We start from the raw sequence: 22,100 nt of genomic DNA on the forward strand, positions 1-22,100 counted from the left end.
GTAAATACTGGGAGATGAAGAAGCTTGCACAGGATAGAGTAGCATGGACAGCTGCATCAAAACAGTCTCAGGGCTGAAGACCACGACAACAACAATAATTTCTGGTTTGAACCTTTTGTTTATTGATAATCACTTGCCCTTCGTTTATTTCAGCTATATGACTACCCCCTCCATCTTCGTTCTTAGTATCATCTAAAAATTCTTCCCACTTTCATTTGATTCTCTATCTTCACTGCTGAACTTTATTTCATCTTCTTCACTTTTTCATTGTTATCCATTACTCGTCTATCGAACCTCCCTTAAGGTACTTCCGCCTCTGCTTCTAAATTCGCCTCAGGATCATCCTGTAACCTCTAAACTACTCCGAAGCTCTCATTATATGTCACCCCATGAGATGTATTAAAATATGTGCAGCACATTCAGTATTTATTTCATCTAAACCGTAAAATATTACACCTTAATGTGCACTTCTTGTAGTGCGAGAAACCAGTACTTAACACGCTTTGCAGATCAGCGTACTCATTAACATTGCATCCTCTCTCAGCGTCGTAGAACCTGTCAATTTTTCTATTTCTTTTACTTCACCTATTCTTGCCCAGGTCTATGTAAAGGTGCACCTGAAATTCAGTTTACAGTTTCTTCTGCTCACCATGTGATCTACTTGTTTCTAAAAGAATTTACAAGAAACCTTCTAAAGTGTTACATGCGATAATAGTTAAAATAATAAATTTTTGTCTCTCTCATGTATGTCTCTGTTCCGTAGTTGTTAATTTAACAACTTCAAAATATCCCAATTTAATCATGGTCTCACACAAATCGGCGTATATGACAGAATTAAGAGTTCTCTTGGTGTCATCGATCTCTATATTCCTATAACATGGCCACTATGCATAAATATTGTACCCACTTACCGAGTTTTCTCTGAAGCCTCTAATTTTTCTGAAATTTTGTAAGTAATGGTTTCCCAGTTTGGTACTCCTTGGACTTTCAGTTCTGATGGCTGCAAGTTGCTCGAAGCGTCCAACTACTGTTTCTACAAACGTGTGCTTTAACTTCTTTCCTTTCTTTGTGTAATCTTGCATTAACCCCTTTCTATAAATTCTGAGTTTTGCAATTATTATTAAATTCCACTCGCTCTATTTGTTCCAACGTTTGTTTACTAACTGATCAACTGCAGATCGTACTAAGACTTCATGGTCTTTAATTGTTTATACATATTTTTCACATCACGATCGACTCTGTCCTCAATAGGTACGCACTTCCGCCTATATTTCTAATAAATGCCTATCTCTTCACGCATAACTTTTCATCTAACTCATTAACAGAGATATTAATTTCTCGTTTGGCGACTTAATTTTATGATAATTTCCAACTAGCATACTAATCATTGCTTATAATATTTTCATCAGATAACTTATATGACTTGTTTGGCTGCTTCCGAATTATTTTGCACATTCATTCCACTCTCTTCATTCACCACTGAAATTTTAAATTCCCATTTAATGAATATATTCACTCTCCCCCTCCCTTTTTACGTGTCTCGGCACACTTGCATCGTAATTTACCTCGTCATAATTTCCTACTTCCTCAAACCCCCCCTCCTCTACTGTTTCATTATATGTCCTTTTGTCTACTCTACATAACTATTTCATTGGCGCTATCAATTACCGTTGGCTGTCAATTTAATAACAAGTTGTCGATTATTTTGAGTTTTTTGAAAATAAATCACGCAGAATATTGAGAAAGAACGAAATGTTTGTCAACGCCTCCAATTTGTTACGTCGTTGCCAAGTCCCAGCATGCTAAACCTCACACAGCAAGTCTTTCATTTCATTGTGTATGAACCTAAAGTATGAACTATGCTTCTGCTCTTATTATTTCTCTTACTTTTAATTCCTCAAGGAAGTCAATAATTATTTCTTACAAAGCGCCGATCGACCACTTAGTATTTATGAATCAATTTAATCAGCTAGAAAAATATAAAAAGTTTAATTCAAAACTGACTTCGAAAGGAAGGTATTACGTTAATATTAATGTTTGGTGAGGAAACTGTGCTAGGTAATTTATTGCTGAGTTCTCATAGGTATGGTTTATTTAGAGGAAGACAATACCTTTCGCCAGCTTCATAACTTTGTAGAGGACATTAATAAAAGAAAAGCAAAATATTAGTGTCGTGAAAAAACTGTGATCCATGTCCTCAAAACTTTAAGAGCTGTGTGCACTGTAGCGCATTTGTCTGCACTTCTGTAGAAGCAATTATTGCACATTATTGTTTCCAACGACCATTTCATAGTACTCTTCTCCAGTTCTGTATGTGCTCCATCTTGTAAATAATATTACATTTGCATACGCAATCGTCTTATGAGTCCCTTCTATTTCTCTTAGTAAATATACAGTGAAATTATCTTGCAAATTGTGAAACAACCTTAGCCAGCGGCCTCTGTAATGAGTAGATTTTTCTATGTCTTGAGTAACGCTCCCAGGGAACATTAGTGAAGTGCATGGTTCCACGTTCACCCTTCGCAACCACGCGTTGTAAGTAATAGCGTTTGATAGTGCTAGATTTCACTTCAGTACCTCTTTTTGGCGAACATCGACGACTTTCCTTCTTATTTAAGAGAGTCGCACCAAGTACAATTTGCGAATGATACCAGTCCAGTGTTCCAGGGAAGAATGAGGAACATAATGCAGTGTCAGAAAAATTTCAGAAAACTAGTATTTGGCTGAAACTTCCTGGCAGATTAAAACTGTGTGCCCGACCGAGACTCGAACTCGGGACCTTTGCCTTTCGTGGGCAACTGCTCTACCAACTGAGCTACCGAAGCACGACTCACGCCCGGTACTCACAGCTTTACTTCTGCCAGTACCTCGTCTCCTACCTTCCAAACTTTACAGAAGCCCTCCCGCGAACCTTGCAGAACTAGCACTCCTGAAAGAAAGGATATTGCGGAGACATGGCTTAGCCACAGCCTTGGGGATGTTTCCAGAATGAGATTTTCACTCTGCAGCGGAGTGTGCGCTGATATGAAACTTCCTGGCAGATTAAAACTGTGTGCCCGACCGAGACTCGAACTCGGGACCTTTACCTTTCGCGGGCAAGTGCTCTACCAACTGAGCTACCGAAGCACGACTCACGCCCGGTACTCACAGCTTTACTTCTGCCAGTACCTCGTCTCCTGGTAGAGCACTTGCCCGCGAAAGGCAAAGGTCCCGAGTTCGAGTCTCGGTCGGGCACACAGTTTTAATCTGCCAGGAAGTTTCATATCAGCGCACACTCCGCTGCAGAGTGAAAATCTCATTCTGGAAACATCCCCAAGGCTGTGGCTAAGCCATGTCTCCGCAATATCCTTTCTTTCAGGAGTGCTAGTTCTGCAAGGTTTGCGGGAGGGCTTCTGTAAAGTTTGGAAGGTAGGAGACGAGGTACTGGCAGAAGTAAAGCTGTGAGTACCGGGCGTGAGTCGTGCTTCGGTAGCTCAGTTGGTAGAGCACTTGCCCACGAAAGGCAAAGGTCCCGAGTTCGAGTCTCGGTCGGGCACACAGTTTTAATCTGCCAGGAAGTTTCATATCAGCGCACACTCCGCTGCAGAGTGAAAATCTCATTCTGGCAGTATTTGGCTGTTTCACCTGAAACAGTTAAAAGGTAAGTCTTCAAGGGAAAGTTCCCCTAATCTGCCCTTACATCACAGAATAAAATTACAGAATAACAAAAAATGTGTTTTGGTAGTTAAAAATAGTGCTGGCGCTGATTATATTTCTTACGATTCATAATCAAGATTTTTTCTCGTATTATTTCACTAAATTTGTAACTTCCAAGAACGAGTTATGAATTCTTCATTCTAAGGAAGCAGGTGCTCAGTGATTCAGAGCTTCACACTTTTCTCCTTTTTACTCTTTATAGTACGCACGCCCCTACCAAAGCCAAAGGAGTGTGACCAAAACCGTGTAAAATCGAGAGATTCGATTTCACTGAACCAAAAAATACTAATTTCTGAAATTTTTCGCGTGACATCTGATCCGACTGCTTTTTCAAAGACTCAACAAATATGACTGAACTATGTCATAACAAAACGTCTGAATTTTGGAATGTAATTGAAAGATATATCTAAGATACCAAAAACACATTACTCAGGCCTCTGTTTTGTAGCGCAGTCCTGGGAAATCATTTGAGAAAAATAAAAAATTAGACAAAAAAATTGAATCATAGCAAACTGTCCGAAAACCAGGTTAAGTAACAGATATGGATCAATTAATGCGAATAAAATCATCTTTCAGAAAAAAATCCGAGCACCTTCCATATGGAGATAATTTCAGTTTTAATAATCTTTTACAATGCATTACGTCTAAAAACTGATGAACGTGATAAAATAAGTTGCCCGGATGTAGACGAAGTGAATATTAGAGAAATTTAGTGCAGCGTCTTACTAATGAGGCAACGTTTCGACACTCGAAAATCATTAAAAATTGTATTTATGCATATGACAGTCTGTATTCCAAGCCAATGAATAAGATGCAGCTCTAAAAATCGTGCGATGATTAACAAAGAGCTTACTCGAAACGGTCAGAATGAAGTTGAAGGATTATTTAGAAAATTATCAAAAAAGAAAGGTGGGATCAACTCTGTAAAGTACAGTTTATTTAAAATGAAAATATATAAAAGTCTTTAATCAGTGTCGGAATCATCATCATTATCATCGTCATCAACATCATTCTGCAGGTCACTACCATGGCCTTCAATGTCTTCTTCCGGGAAAAAATGTAGTTAGTCAATTCATTCCTACATAAGAGTTCTACACTAAAACTCGTAGGAAGCATACCTTTTGTGAATGTCTGAAAATCTGATTGATTTGTACATATGCGAAAAAATAATTTTTAGAAGAAAATTCGAGCCCCTTCTATACTGAGAGAGTTTTGCTATATTGCAAATGCAGTCACTCAGTTCTGGTAGTTCACTAATGGAGAACCACGAAATTCGTTACATTCGTCATTCTCATACCATTCAAAAATCTGTGCGGTTTAGCTTTGTTAGGTTTTTTGTACGAACTTTGCGCAAAATATTTTCTTCTCAACAAATTCTGTTTCAGTTCTTTTTTACACGGCGGTAGAATTCAGGCGTCGTAGTTAAATAAATCCACATTTAGAGTTGCAGAAAAATGTTCGCTTTTCATTGTATACATTTTTGTACAATTGTTTAATATGTCTTAATCGACACTATGAATGTCTTTTTTTTGTAATAAAATGTAGAGGTGAGTATTTGTAAAGACGTCACTACATTCCCGGTATCCCAGTCATATCTGGTTACATCTGTTAAAGCCATCGGTAGCATGTAGAATTTCTCAACATCGTGAGTGGCCTTTTCTTCCCCTTAGGACGCAGTGCGGCATTGTTATGGGTAATCGGTCATAACATGAGGTGTCACTAAAGGTTTTACTAGAGACGATGCCAGTATTTCATACAAACCTGAAACATCAATGTAGCGGCTGGATTTACCAACGCCAACATCCGTCCAAATCCTTATTGGAACATTTTGCACATTCCACATTCCCAAGCAGTATACTTAAAATGCCAGTGTGAGGTCATGGCCCACACGGATCCCCCCGCCGGAGGTTCGACTCCTCCCTCGGGCATGGGTGTGTGTGTGTTGTCCTTAGCGTAAGTTAGTTTAAGTTAGATTAAATAGTGCGTAAGCTTAGGGATCGATGACCTCAACAGTTTGGTCCCATAAGACCTTACCACAAATTTCCAAATTGCCAGTGTGAGGACATCAACAGACACTCGAACTCATTGATTAATTTGGTAAACATGATAAACGACCTTGGTAACGACATCTTCGAGTTCTCGACAAGTTAGATCTTCAGTAATTATTTGATTCACTGCAGCATATTTAACCCAGTAATCATAGCCTGTGAAGTGATTAAGACGGATGATCTTTGCGATAAGGCTGATATTTCATTTATGGACATAGGGATGTCGTACAAGGCATAATTCTCTGCCAAACGTTTCGTCTTCCACTGTTGGAGACATCATCATATGCTTTAATGGGCCAAGAATCTGTTACAGACTCAACGATGCCCCGTAACCAAAAGTTTGCTTTGCCTAGTACTTTGCAGACGTTTCTTCCTACTTGTTCTGCCGCCTCTTCAGGTAGTCTCCTATGGCTTGCTGTACCCCACTTATGATGTCCCGTTTCGGCAGGGTCCTCGGAAGTCGGCTGAGTTTGTGAAGGTACTGCAGGGCATGCGGCTGGAGAATGAAGACCTACTTGTCAGCTTCGATGTGACATCCTTATTCACACGAGTACCAACAGAAGACTTCCTGGCTTTACTCGAAGAACACTTTGAGGAGGATATCATCAAGCTCTTTCGCCATGTGCTAACCACCACCTATTTCAAATATGGTGGGAAGTTCTACGAACAGATAGATGGTGTAGCTATGGGCTCCCCCCTAGCACCAGGCATAGCCGACCTATGCATGGAGCACTTCGAAAAGCCAGCACCGAACAATGCTCAACATAAGCCAAAAGCCTTCTACAGGTACGTTGATGATACTTTTGTAGTTTGACCACATGGCAGGGATGAACTGCTAGAGTTCCATCAACATCTCAGTGGTATACATGGAAATATCAAATTTCCCATGGAGATAGAAGAGAACAGAAGCTTACCCTTTCTGAAAATCCTGATCACAAGAAACAAGGACGGCACGCTGGGACACGCAGTGTACAGAAAGAAAAAACACACGGACCTCTATCTTATTGCCAACAGCTGCCACCACCCTGTGCAACACGATACTGTACTCAACACCTTAGTGCACAGGATCAGGTGCATCTGCGATAAGGCAAGTTTGCCAGGAGAATTGCAACACCTCAAGGACACCTTCAAGAAAAATGGATACAGTGAGACATAAATAAGGAGAGCTCTGAAGACCAACCACGAGAATAGAGACGAGAGACCAGATGAAGACAAAGGAATGGGCTGTGCGTTCTTGCCATCACGGATCCTCCAGCGGCCCAGATCATGAGAATTCTCAAGAAACATAAAGTGAAGACCGTTTCCCGCGCAGCGGGAAAAACCAACGACCTTCTCGGTTCAACCAAGGATCCACTAGGTCTCATGGCACCTGGTGTGTACAAGATCGGATGCGATAGTGAGAAGCAATATATAGGACTGACGCAGCGTTGCTTCTCTCAGCGCCGCAGTGAACACATCAGGCATGTACGCTTGGGTCAGACCAACAAATCTGCTGTGGCGGAACATGATATGGGCGAGAAGCACACCTACGAATTCGAGGACACAGAGGAAATACGCAGTACAAACGGTTTTTGGGACTCAGGAATCAAAGAATCCATAGAAATACGGTTACACGACAACCAAATCAATCGCAACAGTGGCTACCATCTCAGCACAGCCAGAGAACCTGCACTCAATAAAATCACAGAAGAACGTTCCGTTCCACCAAGGGCCACGGACGGAGCAGACGGACGCCAGGACAAGAACCCCACACACGCGTCTCCCCCCCCCCCCCAACCGCCACTGGCCACTAATGGCACATAGGACGATTCCGCTGCAGCGTTATTGGCCGGCGGCGGGAAGCGGAGAGCAGTTCAGCAGAGATATCAGCCTGCAGGTGATGGAGACGCATTCTGTCACATCTGACAGAAAAGATGAAACCGGATATGAATATTATGAGTTTAGAAGGTAAGCTGCCTTGGTACTGGCACAAAAGAATCATTTCGGCACCTAGAGGCGATGTGGATAAGTTCACTGAATATCTAGAGCGGGTAGAAAGAGAAGCTACTGCGGTGGAGGAGATGCAGAATAGTAACAGACTTTCTAACAATCTCGTACAAAACAGAAATCATGAAAATGGGAACGTGAATGTTAGAAGTATGGAAATTATGAATACAAGGACTAATTACCCTCCACGCTGCCCTCCAATACTAAATTGCTAATCCCTTGATTCCTCAGAATATCCCCTACCAAGCGATCATTTCTCCTAGTCAAGTTGCACCACAGACTTCTCTTCTCCCCAATTCTATTCAATACCTCCTCATTAGTTCTATCCATCTAATCTTCAGCATTCTTTTGTAGTACCACATTTGGGACGCTTCTATTCTCTTCTTGTCTAAACTATTTATTCTCCATATTTCACTTCCATACATGGCTACACTCCATACAAATACTTTCAGAAATGACTTCCTGACACTTAATCTGTACTCGATATTAACAAATTCTCTTCTTGAGAAACACTTTCCTTGACATGGCCAGGCTACATTTTGTATCCTCTCTACTTCGACCATCATTAGTTATTTTTCTCCCCAAATAGCAATACCCAATTACTACTTTAATCATCTCATTTCCTACTCCAATTCCCTGAGGATCACCCGATTTAATTCGACTACATTCCATTATCCTCGTTTTGCTTTTGTTGATATTCATCTGATATCATCCTTTCAAGACACTGTCCATTCCGTTCAACTGGTTTTCCAAGTCCTTTGCTGTCTCTGACAGAATTACAATGTCATCGGCGAACCTCAATGTTTTTATTTCTTCTCCGTTGATTTTAATTCTTACTCTAAATTTTTCTTTGGTTTCCTTTATTGCCTGCTCAATATACAGATTGAATAACATCTGGGATAGGCTACAACCATGTCTCACTCCCTTCCAAACCACTGCTTCCCTTTCATGCCCTCGGCATTTATAACTGCCATCTCTTTTCTGTACAAATTGTAAATAGCCTTTCGTTCCCTGTATTTTACTCCTGACACCTTCAGAAATAGAAAGATAGTATTTTAGTCAACATTGTAGAAAGCTTTCTCTAAGTCTACAAATGCTAGAAGCGCAGGATTGCCTTTCCTTAAGCTACTTTCTAAGATAAGTCATAGGGATAATATCGCCTCACGTGTTCCAAAATTTCTACGTAATGCAAACTGATCTTCCCCGAGGTCGGCTTCTACCAGTATTTCCATTCGTCTGTAATCAATTCGTGTTGGTATTTTGCAGCCGTGGCTTATTAAAATGATAGTTCGGTAATTTTCACATCTGTCAACAACTGATTTCTTTGGGTTTGGAATCATTATATTCTTCCTTAAATCTGACGATATTTCGCATGTCTCATACATCTTGCTCACCAGATGGTAGAGTTTTGTCAGGGCTGGCCCTCCCAAGGCTATCAGTATTTCTAATGGAATGTTGTCTACTCCAGGGCTCTTGTTTCAACTTAGGTCTTTCAGTGCTCTTTCAAATCTTCACGCAGTATCATATCTCCCATTTCATCTTCCCCTACATACTCTTCAATTTCCATAATATTGTCCTCAAGTACATCGCCACTGTGTAGACCCTCTATATACCCCTTCCACATTTCTGCTTCCCCTTCTTTGCTTAGAACTGGGTTTCCATCTGAGCTCTAGATATTCATAAAAGTTGTTCCCTTTTCTCCAAAGGTGTCTTTAATTTTACTGTAGGCAGTATCTATCTTAGCCCTAGTGATATATAAATCTACATCCTAACATTCGTCCCCTAGCCATTCCGGCTTAGCCATTTGGCGCTTAGTGTCAATCTCATTATTGAGACGTTTGTTTACCATTTTGCCTGCATCATTTACTGCATTTTTATACTTTCTCGTTTCATCAAATAAATTCAATATTTCTTCAGTTACTGAAGGATTTCCACTAGCCCTCGTCTTTTTACTTACTTGATCGTCTGCTGCCTTCACTATTTCATCTCTCAAAGCTACCCATTCTTCATCTACTGTATTTCTTTCCTCCATTCTTGTCAATCGTTCCCTAATACTCTCTGAAACGCTCCACAACCTCAGGCTCTCTCAGTTTATCCAGGTCCCATCTCCTTAATTTCCCACCTTTTTTGCAGTTTCTTCAGTTTTAATGTACAGTTCACAACCAATAGATTGTGGTCAGGGACCAAATCTGCCCCTGGAAAAGTCTTACAATTTAAAACCTGGTTCCTGAATGTCTGTCTTACCATTATATAATCTATGTGAGACCTTCCAGTATCTCCAGGCTTCTACCATGTATACAACCTTCTTTCACGATTCTTGAACCAAATGTTAGCTATGATTAAGTTATGTTCTGTGCAAAATTCTACCAAACGGCTTCCTCTTTCATTCCTTACCCCAATTGCATATTCACCTACTACGTTTCCTTCTCTGCCTTTTCCTACTATCGAATTCCAGTCCCCAATGACTATTAAATTTTCGTCTCCCTTCACTGTCTGACTAATTTCTTTTATCTCATCATACATTTTAGCAATCTCTTCGTCATCTGCGGAGCTAGAGGGCATGTAAACTTGTACTACTGTGGTAGCTGTGGGCTTCATAACTATTTTGGCCACCATGATGCGTTCACTATGCTGTTTCTATTAGCCTATCCGCATTCCTATTTTTTTCGTTATTAAGCCTACTCCTGCATTACCACTCTTTGATTTTGTATTTATAACCATGTATTCACCTGACCAGAAGTCTTGTTCCTCCTGTCACTGAACTTCACTAAGTCCCACTATATCTAACTTTAACCTGTCTATTTCCCTTTTTAAATTTTCTAATGTACCTGCCCAATTAAGGGTTCTGACATTCCGCGCTCTGACCCGTAGAACGCCATATTTATGTCTCCTTATAACAACGTCCTCCTAAGTAGTCCCCGCCCAGAGATCCTAATGTGGTACTATTTTACCTCTGGAATATTTTACCCAAGAGAACGCCATCATCATTTAACCATACAGTAAGGCTGCAAGCCCTCGGGAAAAATTACGGCTGCAGTTTCCCATTGCTTTCAGCCGTTCACAATACCAGCACAGCATGTTCGTTTTGGTTAGTGTTACAAGGCCATATCAATCAGTCATTCAGACTATTGCCCCTGCAACTACTGAAAAGGCTGCTGCCTGAAATTGGTGGATAGGTAGGAAAAAGCAGGTAACAATGTAGAGATCGATAAACCCCAAATTTAACTGTGAATGTACTTGTAAATGATAAAAACTTCTTTAGATTTTTGGGCAACATGGTTGTGGAGATGAAGCAGCGATTAGTATAATTAATCAATTACTCAAAAACAGTCTTAATCGCATTTATTATTATTATGCCGCCAACCGGTTTCAATCCGACGTAAGGGTTATGTTCTGGGCGTTTTCACTGTGGAATTACAGATATCCGTCAGAAAGACTCCATTATACAACAGTTAAAATTTCGTAAATTTAAAATATTTTACCCATTGGTCGACTGCTGGTGGTGTCACTCCTGTCTACATAACGGCAGGAAACTATGCGAGATTAACCTTTCGTATGGGCTTAAATAGCGTGCTGAGATCACGTGAATAGACGGCAAGACATCCAGCGGCAATCAACGGGATTTAATACTTTTTATTATATGTAATTACTAGTCACCTTGGTTTAACATAAATTTAACTGACAGTAAATGACAGAAAACGGAACCATTCCATTTAAATCGAGTTACAATTATAGTGTTAGTTATAAAATAATAACAAATGTTCCGTAGTCGACTCGTAAAATACGTAAAATTATATTACATTATGTGCCATAATATAAAGTAAAACAATTTGTGACACACAAAAACTGGTGTCGTTTTGTATTATAATATATCTACGTAGAAAACATTTTTAGTCAATTTACTAAACCGGCTAATATGGAAGGACTACAAAGGCCTCTACTCCTTGTGGTGGGGACGCCGTTACCATGGTTTGTAAAGCGTATATCAGGCGCCCTCTAGTCTGTGTAAACATTTATCCTATCTTTAGATTTTTTAGGTTATTCTTGATTGTCGATATTTCAATAACCTCAAATAACTTAGAAAGTCTCTGTAGGTGAAGAGTCATGACATACCGCTACCACGGCTACGGACGCCGTGGCCAAGTCGAAGATAACACCATACGAACACACCAGCTGCTACCATGACGACGGCATCCTCGCTACACAGACTAGAGGGGCCCTGATATACGCTTTATTATCCATCGCAACGGCGTCCCCACCACAAGGAGTAGAGGGCTTTGTAGTCGTTCCATATTAGCCGTTTAAGTAAATGAACTAAAAATGTTTCTACGTAAATATATTATAATACAAGACGACATCAGTTTTTGAGTGTCACAAATTGTTTTACTTTATATTATGGCACATAATGTAATATACTTTTACGAATTTTACGAGTTGACTACGGAACATTTGTCTTATTTTATAATTAACACAACAATTGTAACCATTCTTAAATGGAATGGTTCCTTTTTCTGTTATTAACTGTTTCTTAATTTTATGTTAAACCAAGGTGACTAGTAATTGCATATAATAAACGTATTAAATGCCGTTGATGGCCACTAGGGGTGTTGCCGTCTATTCACATGAACTCAGCACGCTATCTAAGCCCATACGAAAGGTTAATCTCGCATAGCTTCCTGCCGTTATGTAGACAGGAGTGACACCACCTGCAGTCGACTAATGGGTAAAATATTTTAAATTTACGTAATTTTAACTGTTGTATAATGGAGTCTTTCTGACGGATATCTGTAATTCCACAGTGCAAACGCCCAGAACATGACCCCTACGTCGGGCTGAAACCGGTTGGCGGTATAATAATAATAAATGCTATTAAGACTGTTTTTGAATAATTGAAAAATACTTTAGCTGGAAACAAATTGAGAAGGATTTGTTAGAAGATGTGTATGAGAAACCTGTTCAGTGTAAAATAACTCACCCTATTATAAAAACTAACATCTCAGGAGCAACAGAGCGTTGTCTTCTTGACAGTGGCAGTGAAGTAAGTGCTTTGTCCCAAGCATTATTCGATTCTATTCCCAATAAGAGTCAATTAACCGCCATAAAAGTAAGTGGTTTAAATATAATAGGTGCTACTGGAAAAGCTTCTAGACCAGTTCAGGATGAAGCTTTGATACCCATTGGTATAGGTGACGTAATAATAGATAATCCTTGTTTAATAGTGATAGGCTTAAGTGTTGATATGCTGATAGGTACCGATTTTCTATCAAAGAATCAGGAAAGGACTGATTTTGACCAGAATAACTTAGTTTTAACCTTACCGGACTTTCAGGTAATAAGAAAGCCTTTTGTAGGAAGTCATATAGGCAGTAATAATGAACCTGGGAATTGTCTATTAGAGTGATAAAGAATAAAGGATACTTACAGGACGATACTAAATTCAGTAAGAATGTGCAAGATGCTAATCCTGAAGAGAGCTGCATCCTAGGAGAAATAGAGGAAAAGGTACCACAATCACAAGAGCAAATTTCCGAAAAACAAAGAGCAGAATTAAAGAGTGTATTAACTAAGCCCCCCCCCCCCCCCCCAAGAACCTTGGACCTTCCTATTGCCTCAGCAACGCAGATAGCCGTACCGTAGGTGCAACCGCAACGGAGGGGTAACTGTTGAGAGGCCAGACAAACGTGTGGTTCTTGAAGAGGGGCAGTGGCCTTTTCAGTAGTTGCAGGGGCAACAGTGTGGATGATTGAGTGATCTGGGCTTGCAACACTAACCAAAAAGGTCGTGCTGTGCTGGTACTGCGAACGACTAAAAGCAAGGGGAAACTACAACTGTAAATTTTCCCGAGGGCATGCAGCTTTACTGTATGGTTAAATGATGATGACGTCCTCTTGGGTAAAATATTCCGGAGGTAAAACAGTCCCCCATTCGGATCTCCGGGCGGGGAGTACTCAGGAACACGTCGTTATCAGAAGAAAGAAAACTAGTGATCTACGGATCGGAGCGTGGAATGTCAGATCCCTTAATCGGGAAGGTCGGTTAGAAAATTAAAAAGGGAAATGAATAGGATAACGTTAGATATAGTGGGAATTAGTGAAGTTCGGTGGCAGGAGGAACAAGCCTTCTGGACAGGTGAATACAGGGTTATAAATACAAAATCAAAGAGGGTTAAGGCAGGAGTAGGCATAATAACGAAAAAATAGGAATGCGGGTAAGCTAATAGAAACAGCATAGTGAACGCATTATTGTGGCCAAAATAGATATGAAGCCTACACCTACCACATTAGTACAAGTTTATATGCCAACTAGCTCCGCAGATGACGAAGAGATTCATGAAATGTATGATTAGATAAAAGAAATTATTCAGATAGTGAAGGGAGACGAAAATTTGATAGTCATTGTGGACTGTAATTCGAGAATAGGAAAATGGAGAGAAGGAAACGTAGTAGTTGAATATGGAATTGGGGTAAGGAATGAATGGTAGAATTTTGCACAGAGCATAAATTAATCATAGGTAACATTTGGTTCAAGAATCATGAAAGAAGGTTGAATACATGGAGGACAGAGATTTAGGAACCAGGTTTTAAATTGTAAGAAATTTCCAGGGGCAGATGTGGACTCTGACCACAATTGTTGGGAATTGTAGATTAAAGCTGAAGAAACTGCAAAAAGGTGGGAAATTAAGGAGATGGGACCCGGATAAACTGAGAGAACCTGAGGCTGTGGAGCGTTTCAGAGAGTATTAGGGAACGATTGACAAGAATGGAGGAAAGAAATACAGTAGATGAAGAATGGGTAGCTTTGAGAGATGAAATAGTGAAGGCATCAGAGGATCAAGTAGGTAAAGGACGAGGGCTAGTAGAAATCCTTGGGTAACTGAAGAAATATTGAATTTAATTGATGAAAAGGAAAATATAAAAATGCAGTAAATGAAGCAGGCAAAAAGGAATACAAACATCTCAAAAATGAGATCGACATTAAGTGCCAAATGGCTAAGCAGGGATGGCAAGAGGCCACATGTAAGGATTTAGAGGAATATATCACTAGGGCTGAGATAGATACTGCCTATGGAGAAGTCAAAGACACATTTGGAGAAAAGAGAACCACTTGTGTGAATATCTAGAGCTCTGATGGAAACCCAGTTCTATGTAAAGAAGGGGAAGCAGAAATGTGGAAGGAGTATATAGAGCGTCTATACAAGGGCGATGTACTTGAGGACAATATTATGGAAATGGAAGAGTACGTAGGGAAAGATGAAATGGGAGATATGATACTGCTAGAAGAGTTTGACAGAACACTGAAAGACCTAAGTCGAAACAAGAGACCAGGAGTAGACAGTATTCCATTAGAACTACTGATAGCCTTGGGAGAGCCAGCCCTGACAAAACTCTACTATCTGTTGAGCAAGATATATAAGACAGGTGAAATACCTTCAGACTTCAAGAAGGATATAATTATTCCAAACCCAAAGAAAGCAAGTCATGAGAGACGTGAGAATTATCGAACTATCAGTTTAATAAGTCACGCCTGCAAAATACCAACACGAATTCTTTACAGGTGAATGGGAAAACTGGGAGAAGCCGACCTCGGGGAAGAACTGTTTGCATTCTATAGGAATGTTGGAACACGTGCAGCAATAATGACCCTACGAATTATATTAGGAGACAGATTAAGGAAAGACAAACCTACGTTTCTAACATCTGTAGACTCAGAGAAAGCTTTTGCCAATATTGACTGGACTACTCTCAAATTCTGAAGGTGTCAGTAGTAAAATACATGGAGCGAAAAGCTATTTACAATTTGCAGAGAAACCAGATGGAGTCGAGGGACATGAAAGGGAAGCAGTGGTTGGGAAGGGAGTGAGACAGGGTTGTAGCCTATCCCGGATGTTATTCAATCTGTATATTGAGCAAGCAGTAAAGGAAACAAATGAAAAATTCGGAGTAGGAATTAAAATCCATGGAGAAGAAATAAAAACACTGAGGTTCGCCGATGACATTGTAATTCTGTCAGAGGCAGCAAAGGACCTGGAAGAGTAGTCGAATGGATTAGACAGTGCCTTGAAAGGAGGATATAGGACGAACATAAAAAAAACAAAACGAGGATAATGGAATGTAGTCGAATTAAATCGGGTGATGCTGAGGGAATTAGATTAGGAAACGAGGCGATTAAAGTAGTAATTGTTTATTGCAATTTGGGGAGCAGAACAACTGAAGATTGTCGAAGTAGGGAGGATATAAAATATAGAGAGGCAATGGCAAGGAAAGCGTTTCTCAAGAAGAGAAAATTTGTTAATGTTGAGTACAGGTTAAGTGTCAGGAAGTCATTCCTGAAAGTATTTGTATGGAGTGTAGCCATGTGTGGAAGTGAAATATGGATGATAAATAGTTTACACAAGAAGAGAATAGACGCTTTCGAAAATTTGTGCTAAAGAAAAATGCTGAGGATTAGATGGGTACACCACATAACTAATGAGGTGGTACTGAATGGAACTGGGGAGAAGAGAAATTTGGGGCCCAACTTGACCAGAAGAAGGAATCGGTTGGTAGGACATGTTTTGAGGCTTCTAGGGATCACCAATTTAGTATTGGAGGGGAGGGTGGAGTGTAAAAATCGTAGAGGAAGACTAAGAATGAATACACAAAGCACATTCAGAAGGATATAGGTTGCAGCAGGTACTGGGAGATGAAGAAGCTTGCACTGGATAGAGTAGCTTGTAGAGCTGCATGAAATCAGTCTCTGGACTGAAGACCACAACATGAACAACATTAACTAAGCATCACAATGCATTCTCGAATACACGTGGTGAAGTTAGAGGGTATGAATAAAGTTTGAAAATAGGGCCTTGGTGGGTATTTTTCAAGAAACCTTATCACGTACATGTTTCAAGAAAACAAGCAGCTAGGAACGATATTGATCGTATGTAGGCACGGGGTTTCATTGCGCAAGCAATTAGTGAACATAATATTCGTCTTGTTGTTGTGTCTAAAAGTGATGGAAGTGTTAGATTAGTATTGGATGCGCGCTGGTTAAATGAAATTGTAATGAGAGAATGTCAGCGTCATCAGAATATGGACGTGCTGATACAAAAATTCCGAACTGTTTTGTACCTCACATCAATGAATATAACTTGTGGGTACTGGAATTTGCCGCTGGCAAAGGAATCACGTAAATATACAGCCTTTTTGAATGATGGAGTATGCTACCAGTACAAAGTAATACCATTTGGATTACATTTTTTTGTGTGTGCCTTTTGTAAGAGTAATGGCTCATGTATTAGGGCAGCATTATTAGGTATATACTTGTGCAGATGTTCAAAAATGGTTCAAATGGCTCTGAGCACTATGGGACTCAACTGCTGTGGTCATAATTCCCGTAGAACTTAGAACTACTTAAACCTAACTAACCTAAGGACATCACACACATCCATGCCCGAGGCAGGATTCGAGCCTGCGACCGTAGGGGTCTTGCGGTTCCAGACTGTAGCGCCTTTAACCGCTCGGCCACTTCGGCCGGCGTGCAGATGTTATACTGTTAGCAACTACCACATTGGATGAACATATCAGTCTACTGGACAGTATGCTAGAAGCCATAGAAAATGGAGGTATGAAAATAAAGTTACAGAAGGCTGAATGTGTGAAGGGGAAAATAAAATTCCTGGGCCATGAAATTAGCAGAGATAATATATTGTCAGATCCATCCAAATTATCGGCTATTGAAAAGTTTGAAGCACCCCGAAATAAAAAACAACTCAGATCAAAGTGTGCTTTGTTGGGATTCTACCGTTTAGTTGAAGATCACTTGTTTAATGCTCCATGTTTACTCAACTTTTTGAAGAAGAATACCTCATGGGTTTGGACTCAGGAGTGCCAGTTTACTTGTGATGAACAAAAAAACTGTTTGATTAATAGTCCGCTTTTGCACCATCCAGATTTTGCAATACCTTTTTACATGAAGTTGATGCAAGTGCTTATGGGATTGCAGTAGAGTTGTTTTCGATGGAAACAGAAGGCGACTAAGAGGTTCACAAAACCATCGCTTTTGCGAGTCGTTCAGAGCAACCTGCTGAGCGAAATTATGGAATCTCAGAATTAGAGGCCCTAGTCATCGTGTTTCATATGCAGAAGTTTGTGCACTATTTGTTAGCGCATAAAGTGGTAATCTACAATGATCAAAAAGCACTTAGGTTTTTAAATACATTCAGATTCAGGCACCTGAGACTAACAAGGTGGGCGATGTGGCTTCAACAGTTCGACAATGAAATTAATTACATACAGGGAAAGAGAAATCTGGTAGCAAATGGGCTATGAAGAATTTGTGAGTTATGTATTGAATCGGAATTTCCCTTATCAGATAGGAATGAAGTAAGCATGATGGGCATCCATGAGCTTAGGGAGGAGAGTGCCTTGATGAAAATATTTAAAAACTTAAGACAGGAGCAGAATGATGACCATCAACTTAAATTAGTCAAAAGGCATTTAGTAGTCTCTAATTATCCTAAGGTAGCACAGTATTACTGCTGGCATAAAGAAATTTTATTCTAAAGAATGAAGTTAGATTCAGCAGAATAGAAAATATGTTTTCCTTCCGAGCATGTGGATCTGCTGATAGATTATGTGCGTCTACGATGTGGATATTATGGGGTAAGAAATGCATTGCAAAATTAAATGAGGAAGTCATTTTCGATAGCATGCTTCGTTGAGTAGAAAAAATGCTGTCATACTCTGTCATATGTACGTTCAGTAAACAGAATAGTGCAAAGAGATAGTACCATCTAGAACCAAGTGAACCTCTGGAGATATGTGAATCGTTCTTTTTGGACCCCTTCCGACATCTAATGGAGGATGCACTCATGTTTTTGTGGTGATTGACGGTTTTAGCAAATACGTCAAACTATATCCAAACAAGAGGGCTCATGCTAAAACGCTTGTAGAGAAGCTAGAAAAGGACTATTTTGTAAATATTGGCAAGCCAAGGAATCTCTCATGAGATAATGGTCATCAATTTGTATCCGAAAAATTTTAAGGCATGTCTTGAAAACACCGGAATTCGCCATATTAGGATCTCGGCTTATTTCCCGCAGGAGAGTAAGAGCGAAAGAGTTATGCGGAAGTTAAACAGACTGTGTAGAGATTACTGTGCCCGGAAGCATTCGACTTGGGGTGATAATATTAAAAATACTGACGAAATAATCAATAATCTTAAACACGATGTCACAGGGTTAGCTCCGTGTGAACTAATGTTTAATCACGAACCTCATAAAATAATTTCCCAGTTCTAACTCAGAGCTCTTTAGATGAAAAGAAACCACAGGATAGGGCAAATATACGTAAAACAGGATTGGATAGAAAAAAAGACACGACGCTAAAGTATTAGAATTGGTGAACTAGTATTGGTCAAGACTAAAGTGAAATCAAAGAAAATTTCTGCGGAAACAAATTTATGCATGTCTATCACGGACCATTCAAGGTAATAAGTAAACTTCATGCAAACGCATACTGCTTGGAATACCCAAAGAGTAAGAAGGAACTAGGTCTAAGAAATATTGCAGATCTGAAAAAATATAAAAATAACAGTAACTAGCTACTGTAGGGGGTCTGCCACTCTTTGGCAGATACACCGTATGGCGTACCATGCGGTCCCAGCTGGGTATGTTTATTTCCACTTGAAGTTGCATTCTCTCCTTCTGTTCTGTCTATACCAGTTACTGTAGGGAGCCTGCCTCTCTTTGGTGGATACACGGTTAGGCAAACTGTGCAGTCCCATTTGGGTGAAACTTTATTTCCCTTTCAAGTTTCATCCCCTCCTTCTGTTCTATGGTAGTAAGTAAGAGTCAAATATGTCTTCATGTTGTGTATATTCTATAAGGTTATAAGGTCTTTCTCGTAAGTAATATTCCTAGTGAATAGGTTTCCTAGTAAATGATTGATTCCTGAACATGACTATACCGAAATGATGACTTTTTAAAGAATGTGACAGGTAAAATGCAGAAGTAACTTTTGTACACCTATAAGAGGAAAAACATTGCTAAAAATAAATAAATAAAAAAAGATCCATGAAAAGGGTTAGTAACTACAATACTAGAGAGACACTCAGCATTATGAGATATTATTGAAGCTAGAATTGCATAAATCTATCGCTTTAGAATCTGCATAAAGCAACAATTTTAGTGGGAGTGAGGTTGTCAGAATGTGAAAAGAGGGTAAGAATGTAGTGCCCCTAGAGGCAAGCAGTAGCTTTTTAATTTTAATTAAAGGGAGATGTGTGCAAAGGGTGTACGGATCACACCAAATGTATAAATAAATAACGAGGTAAGTAGGTTGACAAATAGAAAGAGGGAGAAAAAAGTGGGGAAATGCATGTATTTTGAAAATGGAGAAAATGGTGAAATGAAGTAAGCAGGATTATATACATAATTACATGGAGAATTGATCAGTAATTTTCCTACGTCTCATAAAATGGTGGAGAAACGCTTAATCTTGCTTAAGGGAGATACTAAAGGTAGGCAACAGAATCCTATAAATATGGGGGAAATGCAGATCATAGAATATCGATATTTTGAGAATAAAACACTTTTCATTGATATGTACAACAAAGCAAAGTGAATACTGTTAAGCAAATGACTTCTTTAGTATACTAATGCATACGATAATTGAGCCAAACAAAATTATAACTTGCAATGGTTACTCAGCCTTCTAAGTTAAAACTACCTTTGAAATAATAAAATCAATCGGAAATTAGCCAAAAAGTCATTATTTAAGACCATAAAGGTAACTTGAATACATAAAAGCTATGATCTATGAAAAAGGAAAAATTGCATGAACGCAAAGTTTGTGATTCAGGCTAAATTATGAAGTACGAGGGTTGGAACTATAAAAGTGGCAACTATTTATTCACAGCTCGTACAAAATAGATACGCATTTCAAAGATTTACTGACCTTCAAAGTAGTCATCAGCATTGTGTATAACCCGTTGCCAGCGATGTGGAAGTCGTGGGATACTCTTAGCAGTGCCAGTTATGTTGACAGTTTGAGCGGCGCGGTCTATTGCCCGACAAATTTGTAGCAATTTGGAAGCGAATGCCCTGAAGTGTTTCCTTCAGTTTAGAAATTGAGTTAAACTCACGAGGGCTTAAGTCAGGGGAGTGGAGTAGGGCCTATAGCACTTAGCAGACCCATCAGTCAAACAAATAAGTAACAGTCTGCACTGGACGTGCTTGAGCATTGTCCTGCAAAATGATGGTCATATCCTGCAGAAAGTGTCATCACTTCTGTCTCTAAGCTGGTCGTAGGTTGTGTTCCAAAAATGAACAGCATAGAGACAGAAGTGATGACACTTTCTGCAGGACCTAACCATCATTTTGCAGGACAATGCTCAAGCGCCGCTCGAACTGCCAACACAACTGGCACTGCTAAGAGTAACCTACAGCTTCCACATCGCTGGCAACGAGGTATACACTATGCTGGTGACTACTTCAAAGGTCAGTAAAACGTTGAAACACATACCCATCTTGTACGAGCTGTAAATAAATAGTCGCCACTATTGAAGTTCCAACCCTCGTAAAATGACTGGTTTTCTCGAATGTAACTTGTTACTAATTGTCTGACAACATCTCAGTTACTATAGTGATTACCAGGAAATGTATTATAAATTTTGCTTTGTCCTCCCTTAGATTTAAGTTGAGAACAGAAGCTTAGGTTATGTTTTCTGTCTCTCAGGGACATGGAGGCTGCATGCTGTAGTGGAAATGGACCCAAAGACGACCCGATCTACAGTGAATCATACCCTTTTCTCTTATAATAAAACTGAATGAAAATGTAAATTCTCCATCTACAATATTCATTAGTTAGTGAATGTGACGTACAGACTTCACCTTAGTGCCAACGATTGTGGTGAAAATTATGAGTACTATAAAGTGAAAAATTCATGTGTGGTTCTTTTTCATGTAAAGACTGAAAGATTAATGAAAAAATTATAGTAATAATTTTGTAATTATTGAAAATTTTATCTAATGTTTGTAAATAAATTGAGTAAATAATTTTGTAAGAATCTATTATGTTACATTTTCTGTGTATATATAAGCATGATTATTTGGTATGTATAGTACTAACAAGGGAAACTCCCCATCGCACCTCCCTCAGATTTAGTTATAAGTTGGCACACTGGATAGGCCTTGAAAATTTGAACACAGATCAATCGAGAAAACAGGAAGAAGTTGAGTGGAACTATGAAGAAAATAAGCAAAATATACAAACTGAGTATTCCATGTGAAAGATAGGCAACATCAAGGACAGTGTGGGCTGAGGAGCGCCGTGGTCCCGTGGTTAGCGTGCGCAGCTGCGGAACGAAAGGTCCTCCGTTCAAGCCTTCCTT

The 22,100-nt window shown here is 39.6% G+C and overlaps 1 non-coding gene across 1 annotated transcript; it reads right to left on the bottom strand.

The window, feature by feature from the left end:
- Positions 1-2,751: 2,751 nt before the first annotated feature.
- On the bottom strand, positions 2,752-2,826 carry Trnas-cga (transfer RNA serine (anticodon CGA)). Its single transcript has one exon. It is a non-coding gene; the product is annotated as a tRNA-Ser (tRNA).
- Positions 2,827-22,100: the final 19,274 nt, after the last annotated feature.

The sequence above is a fragment of the Schistocerca serialis genome, chromosome 7, assembly GCF_023864345.2.
Source record: "Schistocerca serialis cubense isolate TAMUIC-IGC-003099 chromosome 7, iqSchSeri2.2, whole genome shotgun sequence".
NCBI lineage: Eukaryota > Metazoa > Arthropoda > Insecta > Orthoptera > Acrididae > Schistocerca > Schistocerca serialis.